This window comes from Vicugna pacos, chromosome X (genome assembly GCF_048564905.1).
Source record: "Vicugna pacos chromosome X, VicPac4, whole genome shotgun sequence".
In the NCBI taxonomy this organism is placed as follows: Eukaryota; Metazoa; Chordata; class Mammalia; order Artiodactyla; family Camelidae; genus Vicugna; species Vicugna pacos.
Window position 1 is genome coordinate 38,812,639 of NC_133023.1, and position 19,598 is coordinate 38,832,236.

The 19,598-nt window shown below is 35.3% G+C and overlaps 1 pseudogene; it reads right to left on the reverse strand.

Moving 5' to 3' along the window:
* Positions 1-18,283: 18,283 nt before the first annotated feature.
* LOC102545339 (histone H3.3A-like) lies at positions 18,284-18,740 on the reverse strand (annotated as a pseudogene).
* Positions 18,741-19,598: the final 858 nt, after the last annotated feature.

The following is a 19,598-nucleotide window of genomic DNA, read 5'->3' on the forward strand; positions in this document are numbered from 1 at the left end:
ATTATGCAATGTCCCTCTTTGTTTCTAGGAAGAGTTTTTTTTTTGTTACTCTGAAGTCTACTTTATCTGATATGAATATAAGCACTCCTGCTTTTTTTTTAAATTAATGTTTGCATGGTATATCTTTTCCCATCTTTTTATTTTCAATCTACTTATGCCATTGTATCTGAAGTGAGTTTCTTGTAGATAATATCTGATATGATCTCCAATATATAGAGAGGGAATATTTAAGACAATTATATTTTTAAACTGGGGAGGGTAAAGGAAGTAAGGTTTCTGCACTTTATTCAAAGTGGTAAACATTGATACCAATAGGTAAGTTGCATATCTACTGGTTACCTAGAGCAACCACTAAGAAACCTACAGAAAGAGGAGTACTCAAAGACATCTATACAAATCAATATACTCAAAACACTATAAATAAATCAAGATGGAGTCCTAAAACATGCTCCAGTAGCCCATAGGAAGGTAAGAAAAGAGAATGAGAAACAGGAAACAAGCAGAAAACAAATATTAAAATAGCAGACTTAAACTCTAATATATCAATAATTACCTCATATAAATGGTCTAAGTTCATCAATTAAAAGCAATTGGCAGAGTGGATTAAAACACATGGTCCAGTAATATGCTAGAATATCTAAAGAACTCTTAAAATTCAACATTAAAGAAACAAACAATCCCTTTAGAAAATGGGCAAAAATATGAAGAAACGTTTTGCTGAACAGGATATGCAGTGGCAAATAACCACATGAGAATATATGCAACATCATTAACCATTAAGGAAGTGAAAATTATAACCACAATGAGCTGTCATTATACATCTGTCAGAATGGCTAAATACAAAATTATAATACCACATGCTGGCAAGTATGTGGAGAAACTGCATTACTCATACATACTGAAAAACAGTTTGGCAGTTTCTTATAAACTAAACGTGCAATTGCCATATGACCCAAAAATTTGTACTCTTGGACATTTATCCCAGAGAAATGAAAACTTATGTTCATACAAAAACCTGTACATGAATGTTCATAGCAGCTTTATCAGCAATAGTGAAAACCTGGAAACAACTCAAGGTGTCCTTCAACAGGTAAATGGAAAACAAACTGTGGTATATCCATACTCTGGAATACTACTCAGCAATAAAAAGGACCAAAGTGTTGATACACACAACCACTTGAATGAATCTCCAGGGAACTGGGCTGAGTGAAAAAAAGCCAAACCCTAAAATCATATACTGTATGATTCCACTTATGTAACTATCTTGAAATGACAAAATGATAGAGATAGAGAACAAATTAATGTCAGGAGTTTAGGGTCATGGAGGAAGGGATGCAGGATGAAAGCATAGTGGATGTGGTTGTAAAAGGGTAACAGGAGAGATCCTGTGGATTGCATCACTGTTCATTCCCTGGTTGTGATATTGTACTGTCATTTTGGAAGGTGTTACCATTAGAGGAAACTGAATAAAGGGTATAGAGGATCCCTCTGTATTATTTCTTACAATTGTATATGAATCTACAATGATCTCTAAGTTTCATTTTTAAAAATGCACAGCTCACAGATGATGGCTATGTGTCTCTGGTTTGGATCATGGCTACAAAATAGTAGCCAGAGGGCAGTGAAAATAAGGCAAAAAAGGAGGGAATTTTCTGGAGGCAGAAAAGAACAAGCAAGCACGTGGTGGTGAGAGCCACACTGCCTGGGCTAGAATCTTGGCTTTGCCGCATACTAGTCCTAGAGTACTGGCGAAGTTACTTCCTTCCTCTGCCTCAGTTTCCTCACTGTAAAGTGTGGATGAATAAATATGTACAAATCACTTCGCACAGCAACTGACGCATAGTTAGCACTCAAGGGTTTGTTATTATTTCTATTCTAGGAAGGATACACTTTGATTCACCAGGGTGTTGGAGAAATACTAGGTTGACATCTTAAAATAATATTGTAAAATCATATCACGTGAATATTTAACTCATAAGAATGTCACTATTTATGCTCTGGGGGTAATTACCATCTATTATATGTAATCATTTGAATGAATATTCAGACTTGCTGGGTTTTTTAATTACTTCCTTTTTCTCCATCTTTATCCTAATTTGTATAATAAAAATTTTTAAATAAAAGTAGACGAAAAAAGCATATTGTAACTCATAGAATAAAATAGGGAATCATGAATCCATACTGATATAAATAAATGAATAAATTGAAAATTTGATGAGGAACAGTATATTTACATGATCTCAAAGTGCCTCTCCATAAATTACATATTAATTACAAAGGGGAAAAGAGTAACTTTATAGTAGAGAAGCCTGGGAGACCCACCTTAATCAAGTGATCACAGTGAATATTGTTGGTTACAGGACAAATCTACATTATGTCCCATTTGATTGGATGTACTCAGGACACAACATCACTTCTGTGCTATCCCTGACAAAGAAATATTACCTGAATTTAATCATGAGGAAACATTAGACAAATCCAAATTGAGGGGTGTTCTACAAAATAACTGCCCTGTAATCTTCAAAAGGTTATGAAAGACAAAGAAAGACTGAGGCACTGATTGAAGAATACTAGAGACATGAAAACTAAATGCTAAACATAATCCTACATTGGATTCTTTTGCTACAATGAATACTGTTGGGACAATAGGTGAAACTTGAATGGGGTCTGAGGATTAGATGGTAAGAATGTTAATTTCCTGATTTTGCTGGTTGTCCTATGGTTATGGAGGAGAAGGTCTTTGCAGAAAACACTGAAGTATTCAGGGATGATGGAGCATCAGATTAGCAATATATTTTCAAGCAGTTCAGAAAAATGGTTGTTTACTGTACTTGGAACTTTTTTGTATGCTTGAGATAGTTTCAAATGCAAATATTAAAATAAAGCAAAACAAAATCTATTCACCTAGGCACACCATCAAAAGTGAAAAGAAAAGCCACAGACCAGAAAAGGATATTCTTTATATATATAATAGACAGAGGATGAGTATCCAGAATATAAAATATCATTAAGAAAAAAGATGGACAACTACACAGAAAAATAAATAAGACATTTAAGCAGGCAATTGACAAAAGAAGCAAATAATCATATAAAAGATGCTCAGCCTCATGAATAAAACCTCATAAGGAACCAGGGGTGGTAGTCATTAGATTATTAATCCAATACTGGAGATTTTCCAATACTGTGAAACCTACTTAATGAGAAAAGGATTAAGGATTATATAAACATGATTTGTAATTAGTATACTCAATATCATACGAGTAGATGTAGCTAAAGTGTCTGAGAATAGTTTAATCTTTTTTTAGAATGAAAGAAATATTCTTTTTTAAAATAAATTTTATTTATTTTTATTATTATCTTTTTGATGGAAGTGCCACGATTGAACCCAGGACTTCATGCATGCTAAGCATGCGCTCTACCACTGAGCTATACCCTCCTCCCAGTTTAATCGTCGTGGTGATTCAAACCTGTCCAGCGATATTATTTATTTATTTATTTATTTATTTTACAGCTTTATTGAGATACAATTGTGTGAACATAAAATATGTTGCCTGAAATTTTAGTAAACAAAGAATATTGCCTGCCATTCCAGTAAACAACAAATGTTGCCTGTCATCAAGCCATCAGCCATGCACTGCAGCCACCACTGTTGGTGCACTGGCGGCGGGTGGGGGAATTCAGGATGGAGAAAAACAAGATACTGGCCCTAGATAGTTGAGATGCGTATCTAAGAAATGATTTCAGTAAGCCCAGACTCTTGCATCTTCCCATATATAGAAAAGTGCTAAATCATTATGTTCTCTGTTTTTGTGGTTGGTAGTAATCTTTTGATGTTCGGCTACATGTTGGTTCTTTTTCCCAACAAAAAACTCCTGTATACCCTGACTTCACCCTATCATGTACCTGCTAGCCATTTGCATGTCTTCTTTGGAAAACTGTCTATTCATTTTCTCTGCCCATACTATTAATTGTTTCAAGCAATTCTTCTCTTATAAATTTAAGATGAAGGCAATGAAAGCATTTTTGTTCCCTACCAACTTGGAGATTTTTGATGTCAAAATAGCATATATCATGATTTCCAGGTGCTGTGGCTTTTCTCTGTTCAAGCAGTGTCCTGATATGGTTCTATTTCTGGTAGTGATTATTTTAATTACCTGTTCTATGGCATTTTCTTTCTCTGTAACTCACTGCTTATAAAACTGCAAATTTTTAAAGGATGCTGAATTTTTTCTTTCATTAAAAGTTTTTACCATTTTCCCTATATACCTCTTTCCTGACAAATTAACATAATTTTCCAATATTTCTAGAGTATCTAGTAGTTATTTGGGGAAAAAATTAAAACTAGATATCTGTCTTCTTATACAAAAAAGGAAATTCCATCTGGATTGAAACTTTAAATGTTAGAAAAGAAAGAAAGGAAGAAAAGAAAAGAAAAGAAAAGAAAACCAAAGGAAAAAGAAAACCATGAAAGTGTTAAATTAAAACAAGGGCAAATATTTTTATAATTGGCAACTCAGATGTCACAGAAGGAAAAAAAAACACTGATAAATTAAGACTCCTAAAAATATAATTGTTGTGTGTGCTTCTGAACATTTTGCTATTCTTATACCAACATAATTTTTTAACAAAAAATGAAATCAGTGAATGCATATTGCTCTGCAACTTATTTTTATTCACTTGGCAATAAAATAAAGGCATCTTTCCAAGTCAGTGCCTTTGTTTTAATGAATGTTTAAGTATCTCGTTATATGGAAATCTATCGTATTCTCTTTTGTGTTCTTTTTTGTTAATATCTTAACTAACTAGGTTATAGGAGGAGCAAAGAGTAAGCCTAAACTAACACTTATAATGCCTAGAGATTCTTATCAAAGGGTTTCAAAGCACCTAATCCAATGCCTTTGCCACATCCTCTGCTCCAACAAGTGGCTGGAGATAAGTAATTCTGAAAAGAAAACCGCTGAGTCATGGAGCATATTTTTTTGCACCACCCACAGGTGGATATGAAGCTTAATTTTTTTTTTAAGAAAAGCAATTAAGATTCTGAAGAAAATAAAGTTATGGATGTTGAAAATTACATAGTTCTGCTTTTCAGAGTGATAATAAAAATGCACCATTTTTGGTAATTAACTTTAAACGTAACTCATCAATACATCTCAGGTATTGCTAACAAAAAGGGAGCTGGGGGGAGCATAGCTCAGTGGTAGAGCACACACTTGGCATGTACAAGGTCCCCGGTGCCTCCATTAAGGGAATAAAAAAAAAAGAAAGAAAGAAAAAGGAAGAAGAAAAATGAGTTTTCTAATTTCATGATCTAAATATTGTTATCTTTCGAGCAGTTTCTGAATTGTATACAAAATCAAATGTATACTGAGTTGTTCTCTCTGGTTCTCAAAATTTTTTCCTTACATTTTCCCTGGCTTGTTTCCTTCCAGAAAGTTCCCTGGATGGGATTTTGCACACAGCCCAGCAGAGGGCCCTGTGTTCTGAGCCTCTATCAGGCATACACAGAAGACATTGCAGACACCAGTTAGGAAATCAGGAATGAGGGCTCCTACCTCCCACACTCCACCCACAGGGCTATCAGGTTCCAGTTACAGCTGTTCAGCGAACAACAGATGGTGTCTGCACTTCCTTTTAATCAAGGAGGCAGAAGAAATGGTTTCTAAGAATAACTAGCAGCTTGGGAAACCATCCCAGTTATGTGAATTACCATGCAAGTATTTTATATTGCAGCTTTTATTCCCCTAAGATTCCTATTCTCATTTAAAATGTACTTGAAAGATATACAGACATAGAACATAAACACTCGAGAAAAATGCATTAAAAAGAAATACATCATCATGGTCAACAATGGTAATTAATGACGAGTTTATGGCTGATTTTGCTACATTCTTTTATTTCCCAGATTTTACAGTTTGTGTAGTCCTTTTGTTTTGAATATTCCATTTTTAAAAAGAGAAAATATAGAAGAATAAAGAGACAGGAAGTAAATAATGCTTATCAAAAAGATTCAAAACATTTGGAGCAACTTTTGAAAATCTTTATTAAGAGAATTTTTAGAACAGTATAAAATAACCAGCATGAAAAGGATTCATTTAGCCTTTATCTAATTGGTTCTTTTTATCCTTTCAGTGGAACCCACTTACATGAAGAAGGCATGAGTCTCTTTTCCAGAAACGAAGTTTAAAAACTGCACTATGATGTGCTGTTGTTTTTATCTCAATTTCAGGGCAGGGGGCAGTGAGGGGGGGAACCCTGTCTGATGACTTTCTGTCATTAACATATATTTTGAATTAAAAGATCATTTGCTCATTTATTACACAAATATTTAGATTTCTTTTATGTTTCAGGCACTTTTCACACCTGAACTCTCCCCCGCTAAACACACAAAAAAGGATTGCCTGCCTAATCTAGATGACAAGGTCTTTCTTATCAGGAAACTAGAACTCTTACTATTTTATCCCCTCTAGGTAGGGTCTCTAATCTTCCCAAATCCAGCAGTCACTTGGCTAAACCCCCTTTATTCTTTAGTTTTCCAACTCTTTTTTTAAAAGATCTATTTGGTTTTTTGTTTCTGTTTTTTTCTTTAATTGAAGTATAGTCAGTTTACAATGTGTCAATTTCTGGTGTACAGCACAATACATACATATATTCATTTTCATATTCTTTTTCATTATAGGTTACTACAAGATATCAAATATTGTTCCCTGTATTATATAGAAGAAATTTGTTGTTTATCTATTTTATATATAGTAGTTAGTATTTGCCAATCTCGAACTCCCAATTTATCTCTCCCCATCCCCTTTCCCGCCCGGTAACCATAAGTTTGTTTATTATGTCTGTGAGTCTGTTATTCTTTTTTTTTTATGTTGAAGTATAGTTGATTTACAATATTAGTTTCAGGTGTACAACATAGTGATTCAATATTTTTATATATTATACTCCATTTAAAGTTATTACAAAATAATGGCTATATTTCCCTATGCTGTATAATATATCCTTGTTGCTTATTTATTTTGTACGTAATAGTTTGTATCTCTTAATCTCTTACGCCTATCTTGACCCTCCCCCCTTCCATTTCCCTACTGGTAACCACTAGTTTGTTCTCTGTATCTGTGAGTTTGTTTCTGTTTTGCTAATTCATTTGTTTGTTTTATTTTTTAGATTTCACCCTCCAGCTATTCTCCAGGGAGACCTCATCTCCCCCACCACTGCAACTGTCTTCTGGCTTCTGCCCTCTGGGCATTGGCTTCCTCGGTGTCCTTCGATTGGTGCCCTCATCAAACTCCTTGCAGACAACACCAGGTCATCTGCTGAACTTTGGGCACCAGAAAGGAAAGGTCAGGAAACCCTTGAGCCAAACCTGTTGACATGTAAGTCCCACATATGTAGAAGTGGACTGTACATATAGAATACCTAGGTTTGTAAGCATTCTCTAATTCCAGGATGGGGTCTTTCTTCCCTTACCCACCACATTTTATTTTACTTTTTAAAAATGGAAGTATAATTGATTTACAACATTGTGTTAGTTTCAGATGTACAGCAAAATGAATTCAGTTGCATATATATGTATCGGATTATTTTCCGTTAGAGGTTATTATGAGATATTGAATATAGATATTGAATTCCCCTGTGCTATACAGCAAATCCTTGTTGCTTATCTATTTTATGTGTAGTAGTTTATACCTGTGAAACGCATACTCCTGATTTATCTCTCCTCCTCTCCCTTTCCCCTTTGGTAACCATAAGTTTGTTTTCTCTTTTACATTTTTCAATGTTTATTTTGCAATGATTTCAAACTGAACAGAAAACTTGCAAGAATAGCAGAAAGAATGCCTGTGTATCCTTCATCCAGATTCCTCATTTGTTAACTTTTTGCCTCATTTGCCTTATCCTTCTCTTTTTCTATCCATATATATGTGTGTGTCAATTATACGGGTGTGTGTGTATATATATATATATATATATATATATATATATATATATATATGTATGTATATAATATTTCAGGCATGATTTCCATTTACCCTTGAATACTGTTGGACTATAAGAAAATATTTTCATGTTTCTGCATAATTACGGTTTTCTGAGCAAAGAAATTTTGGCTAAAAGACAAGCATTGAAAGCTAAAGGGTGATTAGATAGTAGGAGACCAGAGGGAGAAATTAACCATCCCAAAGGTATGTGTTTACCTTTCAAAGTGAGATGAAACCCAGAGCCAATTGTTTACATTCCACAGGATTCTGAAAGACTTGGACTCTGGTGCCATGGTTCTCCTTCTCTCTCAGAAGGGAAGTGGGTGGGCAGCTGTCCTATTCTTATGTAAGCTCCAAGATTCCTAATTTTGGTGCTCCTCTCTTGTAGACCAACTCCCGTGTTGCAGGTCTGTCCATCTGGCTCTTACTGCGTTGCCCCAGAAGAGCGAAGATCTAGGGCAACAGGAAATTGATGTAGTTATGCCTGTAATAATAACTTGCCTTGAAATCTTATGTTTGTTTTCAATATAATATGAATCAATATACATATTAAAATTTTATCAAATATCTCAGAGTGTATCTGCTACTAACAAGGGCATTCTCTTACAAAATCCCAATTCAGTTATCAAATTCAGGACATTTAACATATATAAATATTATCTAATCTACAGTCCTTATTCAAACTTTGCCAAATTTCCTAATAATGCTTTTTAAAGCAGTTATTTTCCTGGTCCAAGATACAATCCAGAATCACACGTTGCACTTAATTGTCACATGTTTCTTAGTCACTTTTAATCTGGAACAATAGATTTGTTCTGATATTAGCTAGGATCACGTAGGTAAGGTGATGGTTGCTAGGTTTCTCTATTGTAAAGTTACTGTTTCTCTCTCCCTAATTAATAAGTATCTTGTAGGGAGAAACTTTGATGATGAATAGGATGTTTTGTAGATTCAAACTCCTTCCCTCCCATTTAGTATTCATTTATTCTTGCCTAAATCAAGAATGGTTGAAAATAATGATTTTCTAACTCTATCATAACTCTATTACTCTATCTACATTTAATAATTGTTTTCTAATGTAAGGCACCTCGTTTAGATTGAATGTTTGTATCCCCCCAAATTCGTATGTTGAAAACCTAACGTTAACCCACCGCGATGGTATTAGGAGGTGGGGTCTCTGGGAGGTGATTAGGTCATGAGGGCTCTGCCCTCGTGCATGGAATAAAAGAGACCCCCAGAGACCGCCCTCTTCCCTTCCACCGAGGGAAGACACAGAGAGAAGTTGACAGTCCGTAACCCAGAAGAAGAATTTCACGGGAGCCCAACCATGCTGGCTCCCTAATCTTTGACTTCCAGTCTCCTGGACTGTGAGAGATAAATTTCTGTTGTTTCTAAGCCACTCAGTCTATGGTATTTTGTTTTAGCAGCCCAAACGGATGTACATGTATTTATTTGTTTGTTTGTGTGTGTGTGTGTGTGTGTGTGTAGAGATGTGTGTGTATACTTATTGTCCATACGAATTTATGGATTCTTAGTTTATTAAAGTGGTTATAATCTTTTACTATGAACATCTATTTTAATGCTCCAATAAGCCCATATTTGACCAGTGGGAGCCCCTGAGAGCTGGCTTTTGTGTCCTTTTGACATGTCTCCATCATTGTTTGAGCGCATCCTTACTTAATTGTGCAACAAGATGTTCCAACTTCATCTGTTTCCCTTTCCCCAGGTTGCTTTTAATGGGGGATAAAATTTAGAAAATAAGATTTATATGCACATTAAAGCTTTTAATTTATAATTTATCAATTATAACTTACATTTTCCCTTTAACAGTTAATACTGAGTACTTTTTTTGAGTAAAGGTAGATTTATTTAGAGAGATACACAGTGCATAGAGTGTAAGCTGTTTCAAGAGGCAAGAAAAAGGCCATGAGGTGTGGGGGTTGGGTGCTCAGGTTAGAGTAAAAGTAGGTACACACTCCATAGGCAGAGTGTGGGCCGTCTCCAAAGATAAGGGAGCAAAAAGGCAGCCAAATATTGAGTACTTTTTAAAGCCATATTTATTGAGGTATAATTTATATACAGTAAACATCATCTTTTTAACTTTACAGTTCTATGAGTTTTGACAAATGCAAACAGTCATGTAATCTAAAAGCTTGGTTTGATTCAAATTCAAGACGATCGGTCAAAATACTTTAAAGGGAAGCTTTGAACTTCCTACTGAACTTCGTAACACATCTTCAGGCACATAACATATTGAGTATTTTTGAAGCAAATAATTTTAAATGTAAAAAAAAAGGCATTTTATTTTTCTATTTCCCTTAAATTATATTATGATGGAATATATATAAAATTTTGTACATTTATTTTAATTGGATTTTATTTTTAATCCTTCAGTTTATATTGTCAATACAAACAAAATTTCATGAAATCTTCATTTTAGTATTTTTGCTAAATTGAAGGAAAATAAACTATATGGACTGTACATGTAATAACATAAACATTTTATATGAATTCATATTTTAATATTTGTCCAAGTATCAGCTATGATCAACAGAACACATATGGGCAATGATAATTACATTTAGTCACCTATAACTTTTTGCTGACTTTCAGTCATATTAAAACTACAGCTGCTCCAACCTGTAAAGAACTGGAAGATGTCTCTCTTGTACACGCAACAAGAAAAAAGTTGATCACACCAAAATTCCATGACTTTTCTTAGATCCATCAGAGAACAGAAGTCACAGGACAAACTTCCAGCCCCAAAACTGGAGAGACCCACAAATACAGAGAATTCAGATCAGTTTACCTAAAGCAGTAATCACTGGAGCCAATAAACAGTAGGAAAGCCTAAACGGTGACTTCAGTGAATTGCTGGAGGCTGAGGGTGGACAGCTTAAGGATTAAAAGCTCTTGGGAGCCCAGTCTAAGGAGGAGGGCCTCCATATTTAGATGGGTTTTTACATGTAGATACCCCATCAGGTTCTCACTATGAAGCCTGGGGAAAATCCCCTTAGTGTTTGGCTGCGGGAGGGGAAAAAGTAACCATTCAGAAATAATTCCAGAATATTCTCCCATGAGTGTTCTCCCAGAATATCAATCCCATAGCAAAGAACTACCCCACAAGGGAAAAGACTTTGCCAGAGCCTTGTCCATCTTGGAGGAAGGGAAATTACCGCCAGGCTTTTTATCTCAACTAAGGAGGGGAAGCTGAGAAACACTTATGCAGGTCACAGGCCAGGGGCACAGGGTCACTAAAGGATAGAGACCTAATCATGTGAGTATAGAATGTTTCTCCTCCTCCCACATCGAGCCATCATATCAACAGGGATCCTGTATAACAGTAGATCAAGCTAAAAGAACTGCAAACCTTAGTCTCCATTTAAGAAGTTTCTAGGGAAACCCAAAGACAACAGGGGAGATAAAACAAGGACATTAGAGGAAATTGAAGCCTCTGAAACCTGAAGCTACAACAAACTGTAAACACAGCTTAGCTCCTAGCCAGATCAACGTAATACCTCACACTAAAGGCCTATGCACCTTGGTTACCATTACCCAGTGTATCATGTATAGCTTTTAACAAAAGATTACAAGGCGTGCTAAAAAGCAAAAAAAAAAAAAAAAAAAAAGTTCTGAAGACACCAAACAAGCAATGGAACTAGACTCAGATATGGCATAGGTTTGGAATGGTCAGACCAAGAATTTAACATAACTATGATAATATGCTAAAGACTCTAATGGAAAAGTGGACAACATGCAAGGACAGATGGGTAGTATAACCGGAGAGAAACTCTAGAAAGAATCAAAATGAACTGTTGGAAATCAAAAACACTGTGACAGAAATGAATGCCTTTGATGGATTCATCATTAGACTGGACAGGACCAAGGAAAGAATCAGGGACCTTGAAGATATGTCAGTAGAAACTTCCAAAACTGAAATGCAGAAAGAAAAAAAAAAAGAATGAGAAGAACAGAACAGAATATCCAATAACTAGGAAAATTATTAAAGATGTAACATAAATATACTGGGAATACCAGGAGGAGAAAAAAAGGAGCTGAAGAAATATTTGAGGTAATAATGGCTGAGAATTTCCCAAATTTTATTGATATAAACCAAACCACAAATCCAGGAAATTCAGAGAATACCACAAAGCACACGTGACCAAATTTAAAAGAACAAAAATCATATAAAATATGCTCTCAGGCTACAGTGGGTTAAAACAGAAACCAATAACAGAGAGATAGCTAGAAAAAAATCTCAAAATATTTAGAGATTTAAAACATACTTCTAAATAACACGTGGGTCAAAAAAAAAAAGAACTCTCAAGAGACATTTTAAAATGCTTTGAATTAAATGAAAATGAAAATGTACCTTATCAAAATCTATGGGATGCAGTAAAAGCAGTGCTTAGAGGGAAATTTATAACATTAAATACATATATTAGAGAAGAAGAAATACCTAAAATCAATAATTTAAGCTTTCAGCTTAAAAACCTAGAAAAAACCTAGAATGAAGAGCAATCAGAAAGCAAGTAGGAGAAAAAGAATAATGAAAATTAGAGCAGAATTCAATGAGATTGAAAGCAGTAAAGCAACATAGAAAATCAACAAAACCAAAATTTGTTTCTTTGGAAAGATCAATAAAATTGATACACCTATAGCCAGACTAACCAAGAAGAAAAAGAAAATAGATACAAATTACTAATATTAGAAATGAAAAAGGGACCATCACTAGTAACCCCATCAACATTAAAAGGGTAATAAAGGAATGTTATGAACTACTCTATGTCCACAGATTTGAAACTTAAATGAAATGGACAAATGCCTTAAAAGGTACAATCTACCAAAACTCATACTAAGTAGGGATAATCTGAATAGGTCTTTCTACTAAAGAAATTGAATCAATAAGTAATAACCTTCCAAAACAGAAAGCATCAGGCCCAGATGTTTTCACTGGCAAATTTTACCAAACATTTAAAGAAGAAATGATACCAATTCTCTGTAATCTCTTCCAGAAAACAGAAATGGAGAGAATACTTCCCAATTCATTCAGCAAAGTCATCACTACCCTAATACTCAAATCAGATAAAAATTTACAATACATTACAATAAAGGAAAACTGTAGAGCAATGTCTTTCATAAACATACATGCAAATATCTTCAACAAAATATTAGCAAACGGAATCCAGCAAAGAACTATATACCACAACCAAGTAGGATTTATATCAGGTATGTAGAGCCGGATCAATACTTGGAAATCAATTAATGTTATTCATCATATCTGCAGACTAAAGAGGAAAATCATATGACCATATTACTAGATGCAGAAAAAGCATTTGATGAAACCCAACACCCATTCATGATAAAAGCTCTCAGCAAAATAGGAACAGAGGGGAACTTCCTCAACTTGATAAAGAAGGTCTACAAAAAAAAAAAAAAACTACAGACAACATCATACTTAAGACTGAGAAACTAGAACTTTCCCTTTAAGATCAAGAACAAGGCAAGGATTTTCCTTCTCACCATTCCTTTTCAACATTGTACTGGAAGTCCTAACTAATGCAATAACACAAGAAAAAGAAATAAAAGTTATATTGATTGGGAAAGAAAAAATAAATTCTCTATTCACAGATGACATAATTGTCTATATAGAAAATCCCAAAGAATCAACCAAAAACTCCTGGAACTCATAAGCAATTAAACAAGGTCACAGAATATAAAATTAATATGTAAAAGTCAATTGCTTTCCTATGTACCAGCAATGAACAATGGTATTTGAAATTAGAAACAGAATACCATTTACATTAACATCAAGAAAAATACTTAGGTATAAATCTAACAAAATATGTACAGAATGTATATAAGGAAAACTACAAAACTCTGATAAAAAAAATCAAAGAAGGGCTAAATAGATGAAGAGATATTCGGTATTCATGGATTGGAAGATTCAGTACTGTTAAGATGTCAATTCTCCCCAACTTGATTTATAGATTCAACACCTAATCAAAATCCACACAAGTTATTTTGTGGATATTGACAAACTGATTCTAAAGTTTATATGGAGAGGCAAAACACCCAGAATAGCCAACAAAATACTGAAGAACAACAAAAGTCAGAAGACCGACTCCCAAACTTTAAGACCTAATATAAAGCTACATTAATTTAGATCATTGGTATTGGTGAAAGCATAGACAAATTGATGAATGGAACAGAATAGAGAGCCCCAAAACAAACCCATACAAATACAGCCTACTGATCTCTGAAATAGGAGCAAAGGCAATTCAATGGAGAAAGGATAGTCTTTGCACAGATGATGCTGGAACAATTGAACATCAATATAAAAAAAAGAATCTAGACACAGTCCTTACACCTTTCACAAAAATTAGCTCAAAATGGATCTTAGACCTAAGTGTAAAATGCAGAACTATAAAACTTCTAGAAGATAACATGGGAGAAGACCTGACTGACCTTGGGTTTGGCAATGAGTTTTTAAATCTAATACTAAAAGCACAATCCATGAAAGAAAAAAATGGATAAGTTGGGCTTCATTAAAATTAAAAACTTTTGCTCTGCAAAAGAAACTGTTCAGGGAGTAAAGAGACAAGCCACAGACTCAGAGAAAATATTTACAAAACATATATCTGATAAAGGGTTTGCATCTAAAATAAACAAATAACTCTTAAACCTCAACAATAAGAAAACAAACACCCCAATTAAAAGTGGGCAAAATACATGAACAGAACAAAGAGCAAAGAAAATATACAAATGACAAATGAGCATATGAAAAGATATTCAACATCATGTGTAATTAGGGAATTGCAAATTAAAATAACAAAGAACAAAAATAAACTTAAAAAAAGAAACAGAAAAAAAAATGAGCTGCAACTACATACCTATTAGAATGGCTAAAATCCACAAACTGACAACATCAAATGCTGAGGAGGATGCAGAGCAACAGGAATGCTCATTCATTGCTAGTGAGAATGCAAAATGGCACCAGTTTGGAGAACAGTTTGGCAGTTTCTTACAAAGTTAAACATAGACTTATCATACTACCCAACTCAGTTGAAAACTTACGTCCATACCAAAAAGCACATGGCAAAAACGAAAAGAAATCAAATTGTCCTTCTATAGATGAAGAGGCAAACAAACCGTGGTACATTCATACAATAGAATATGATTCAGTGATAAGAAGAAATGAGCTATTAAGCCACGAAAAGACATAGATGAATTTTAAGCACATATTGCTAAGTGAAAGAAGCCAGTCTGAAAAGCTACATACTGTATGATTCCCAGCATGTGATATTTTGGAAAAGGCAAAACTATTACAGAGACAATAAAAGATCAGTGATTGCGCCGGGTTCAGGGTAAGGGAGGAAAGGGATAAATAGGTAAAACATGGAGATTTTGAGGGCGGCGAAATTATCAAATATGATACTGTAATGCTGGATACATATCATGCATTTGTCAAAACCCATAAAACTGAATAATACAAAGAGTGAATCCTAATGTAAACTATGAGTTTTAATTAATAATATTGTATCAATATTGATTTATTATTTGTAACAAATGTACCGCATTAATGCAAGATGTTAGTAATAGGGGAAACTTGTACCAGCGGCAGGAAGGATGTGGGGGCCATGGATATATGGAACTCTATGCTCAGTTATTCTGTCAATTTAAAACTAATTTTTTGAAGTGTGAATAACCCTGTAGTTGGTCATTATGAAGGGTTTTTTTTTGTCAAAAGATTGGAAGAGACAACATGTTTATTTAAATTTTTAATTTGATATATAACTTTTAAATACTGATATATATGGTATGTGGCCTGTATTTGCATTCTTGCTTTAGGTGGTCTTAGGTTGTGTTGATGGTCTTCTTGAAGAAATGCAAGTTTGGAAGACTTGTTCCACCAGAGGAATATAAACTAGGGCAATGTGGTAATAGTGCAGGGATGAATAAGCAAATAAATGAAGTTGAATGGAAAGTACAGCAGTATGTCCAACACGGACCCTTGACCTATGAACGAGGTGTTATTACAGAGCAATGGGGAAGGTAAGCCTTTTCAATAAATGGCTCGGGGCCAATTGTGTATCCCTTTGGAAAAGCCTGAAATTGGTTCTCTATTTCACACTATCCACTAAGCATAAACTAGCAGGGCATTACAGATCTGAATACGAAAAGCAGAACTATAAAGCCTTTGATAGATCCTCAGTTAGAACAACTCATTGTCCTAGGTGTCAATTAAAATCAACCCACCTATGTTGGTCAAAAGGTACACACCTTCAGGGGGTGGGTATAGCTCAGTGGTAAAGCACATGCTTAGCATGCACAAGGTCCTGGGTTCAATTCCTAGTACCTCCGATTGAAAAAAAAAAGATACACACCTTCAGTTATGAGATGAAAAATTCTGGGCACCTAATGAACAGCATGGTGACTATAGTTAATAATATATTATATACTTGAAATTCGCTGAGAGTAAATCTTAAATGTTCTCACTACAAAAAATGCCAACTATGCGAGGTGATGTATATGTTAAACAGCTTGGTTGTGGTAATCATTTTATAATGTGTAGGTGTGTTGAAGCATCACCTTGTACCTCTTAAGTATATATAATTTTTATTTGTCAGTTATCCCTCAATAAAGCTAGGGGGAAAAAAACAATCCACCAATGGTGGACACTCTGATGTGGTACCTAGATCCCCCTTCAAGCAAAGACGTGTGGCCCCAGCTTCCGGGAGCTCTGGGAGCGCAGTCCTCAACCATCAGTCCCTTCAGGGGTTGCTCCAGCCTCAGAGAGCCTCCTCGCACAAGGCCATGCCCTCCTAGGGCGGTCAACGCCCAGTCATTGACCCATATGGGGGGATAAAGGCCTGGCTACCCTCAGCCCAGCTCAGGAAATGTCTGATGAGCCAGCCTGTCTCTAGAGCTTTCCTGCGTGTTCAGCCAAAGCTATCCTAGGGATTGCATGTAATAACTCAACTTGTCCCCCTGTCCATTCTGGCCTCTCTGCCTCCCCTCCACATGCACTGATACCAAGAACATTTCCAAAAAACAGTCTGCACACCAAACTCCATCACAGGGCCTGCTGGTTAGAGAACCTCGCCTGCGATACCACCTTCCCATCTTGCTGCCGATGCTGTCAGGCTTTAAAGGAAATGACAAACGCTGCAACTACTTGATCCGGTGGATGAGTCTTTGGCTTTAAGGTATACGATTTCAACAAACTTCTGTATATAATATAGTTGATATTGTATATCTAGAATACACCTCAAGTTGCAAAGCCTCAGCCTACTGTGAAACGTGTGCATTTTGAAGACATAAATGGGAAAAAAAATCCTTTAACTCAGCTTAGATTTCTATTAGTTTGTGCAAATACTAACACATTCAGATTCTTGGATTAAACCTGAAAATCTGCTAATTAATTATTTTTAAAAAAGGAGAGAGAGAGAGAGAAAGAAAGAAAAAAAGTGGTGCTCTAGAAATGTAAGGATATTATCTGAATTAAAACCTCACATTGAGGATGGGATGGGTTTTACCATCTTAGCCTTTTTTGTTTCTTATGCTTTAGCATGACATAAATTTTAAGAATTAATCTGAACAGAAATGTTTGATATAAGACTAAAATATTTGCATCTTTTTCCTTTTTAATTTTTATTTATTAATTTTTTAATGTATTTTATTTTATTTTATAACATTTTTAATTGAGTTATAGTCATTTTACAATGTTGCGTCAATTCCAGTGTAGAGCACAATTTTTCAATTATACATGAACATACATATATTCATTGTCACATTCTTTTTCACTGTGAGCTATCACAAGATCTTGTATATATTTCCCTGTGCTATACAGTATAACCTTGTTTATCTATTTTAATAGCAAACTTACAAGAACAGCACAGAAGACAGACAACATTAAAAACATGTACTTGCATGTAGGACAACTCAGTTAGAAAAGTATAGTGAATGGATGGAGTCTACTGTATGATAAAAATGCTGCAAACACCATTTAGTTGCCATCAATAAGAAATTTACTTGTTTTAAAAAAATCCAAATGCTGGCATTGTCCAGAAACATTTAACAGGTTTATTTATAATTGTTATAAAGTTGAACTGCTGAAACTTGTTCACTGAAACATTTTGACTTACATTAATGCTTTATGTCCCCGCATTTATATTAAAAATTCACACACAAATGAAAATGGAAAAACTGCCAATACCTGATTTCTGTCCCCTATTTCTCCACTTGGAATCATATACTTAGGTACCTTTTGACCCAATGGGAAAAAAAAAATCTAACGTTAAAAACTACCAATAACAGGAAGAGATTTTTTTTTTAAAGAATGAAATGTTTCCCATCATAGTGGATTCTGAAGCACGTTCTCCGTATGCGGCGTGCTAGCTGGATGCCTTACGGCATAATTGTTACACGTTTGGCATGGATAGCACACAGGTTGGTGGCTTCAAAAAGGCCAACCAGATAGGTCTCACTTGCCTCCTGCAAAGCACCAATAGCTGCCCATTGGGAGCGCAGATCTGTTCTGACGTCCTGAGCAATCTCCCGCACCAGACGCTGAAAGGGAAGTTCGCGAATCAGCAGTTCAGTGGACTTGTGATAACGTCTAAATTTCCGGAGGGCCGCGGTACCAGGCCGGTAACGATGAGGTTTCTTCACCCCTCCAGCAGAGGGCGCACTCTTGCGAGAGGCTTTTGTAGCCAGTTGCTTCCTGGGTGCTTTACCACCGGTCGATTTGCGGGCAGTCTATTTTGTATGAGCCGTGGTATAGAGACCCCCTTACTTACCCCTATATCTATATATAGACATATTTTTTCAGATTCTTTTCCATTATAGGTTATTACAAGATACTGAATATAGTTCCCTGTGCTCTACAGTAGGTCCTTGTTTATCTATTTTGTATACAGTAGTGTGTATCTGTTAATCCTAAACTCCTAATTTATCCCTGTCTTCAGAATTAGGGAGTACCATTTCTCATGGAAGCCTGAACTTTTAACAAGAAAAGATGAAAAGAAACCCACTCTTCTGTGGCATTCTTACAAGTTTTGGTACTGTGTGTTTTTAGCATCAATTAAAATTATTCTGTTACAATGCAAATTACATTGTTTTAGAAGCAAGATTAGGAATAAAGGAGTGGACACAGGTTTAGAGAGCTTGGCTAGGCCCTGGTGGGAAAAGCAGGTCTAGGTCCCCTCATTGTGTCCCTGGCAAGTTCGGCCTCGCCATCTTTAGAAGCAGAGAGGGAAGAAAGGGGGTCTGATTCTCCTCAGTTGTTCCAGTCTCATCTTTGCCAGCCTCTGCCTAGACTGATCCCAACTTTGGACACCTCACTCTACATTAATGCCTTTAGACATCTCTTTTTCCTTCTGCATTGGAGAAGGCTGCCCATGAGATAGAATGATGTTTAGACTGGAATTAGACATCATCTATAAAATTGTAAGGATTTTCAAGTGAGTGTGCATCTGTGAATGTCAAGAATTGTTATTTTTTAGTGATTTCCCAAGGGAACACAGATAAGAAACATTTAAAATATTTTCCTTCCGTGCCCTTAGCTAACATCATCTTTGCTCATCTAGTTGTTGAGAACATGAATCAGAGACAAAACTG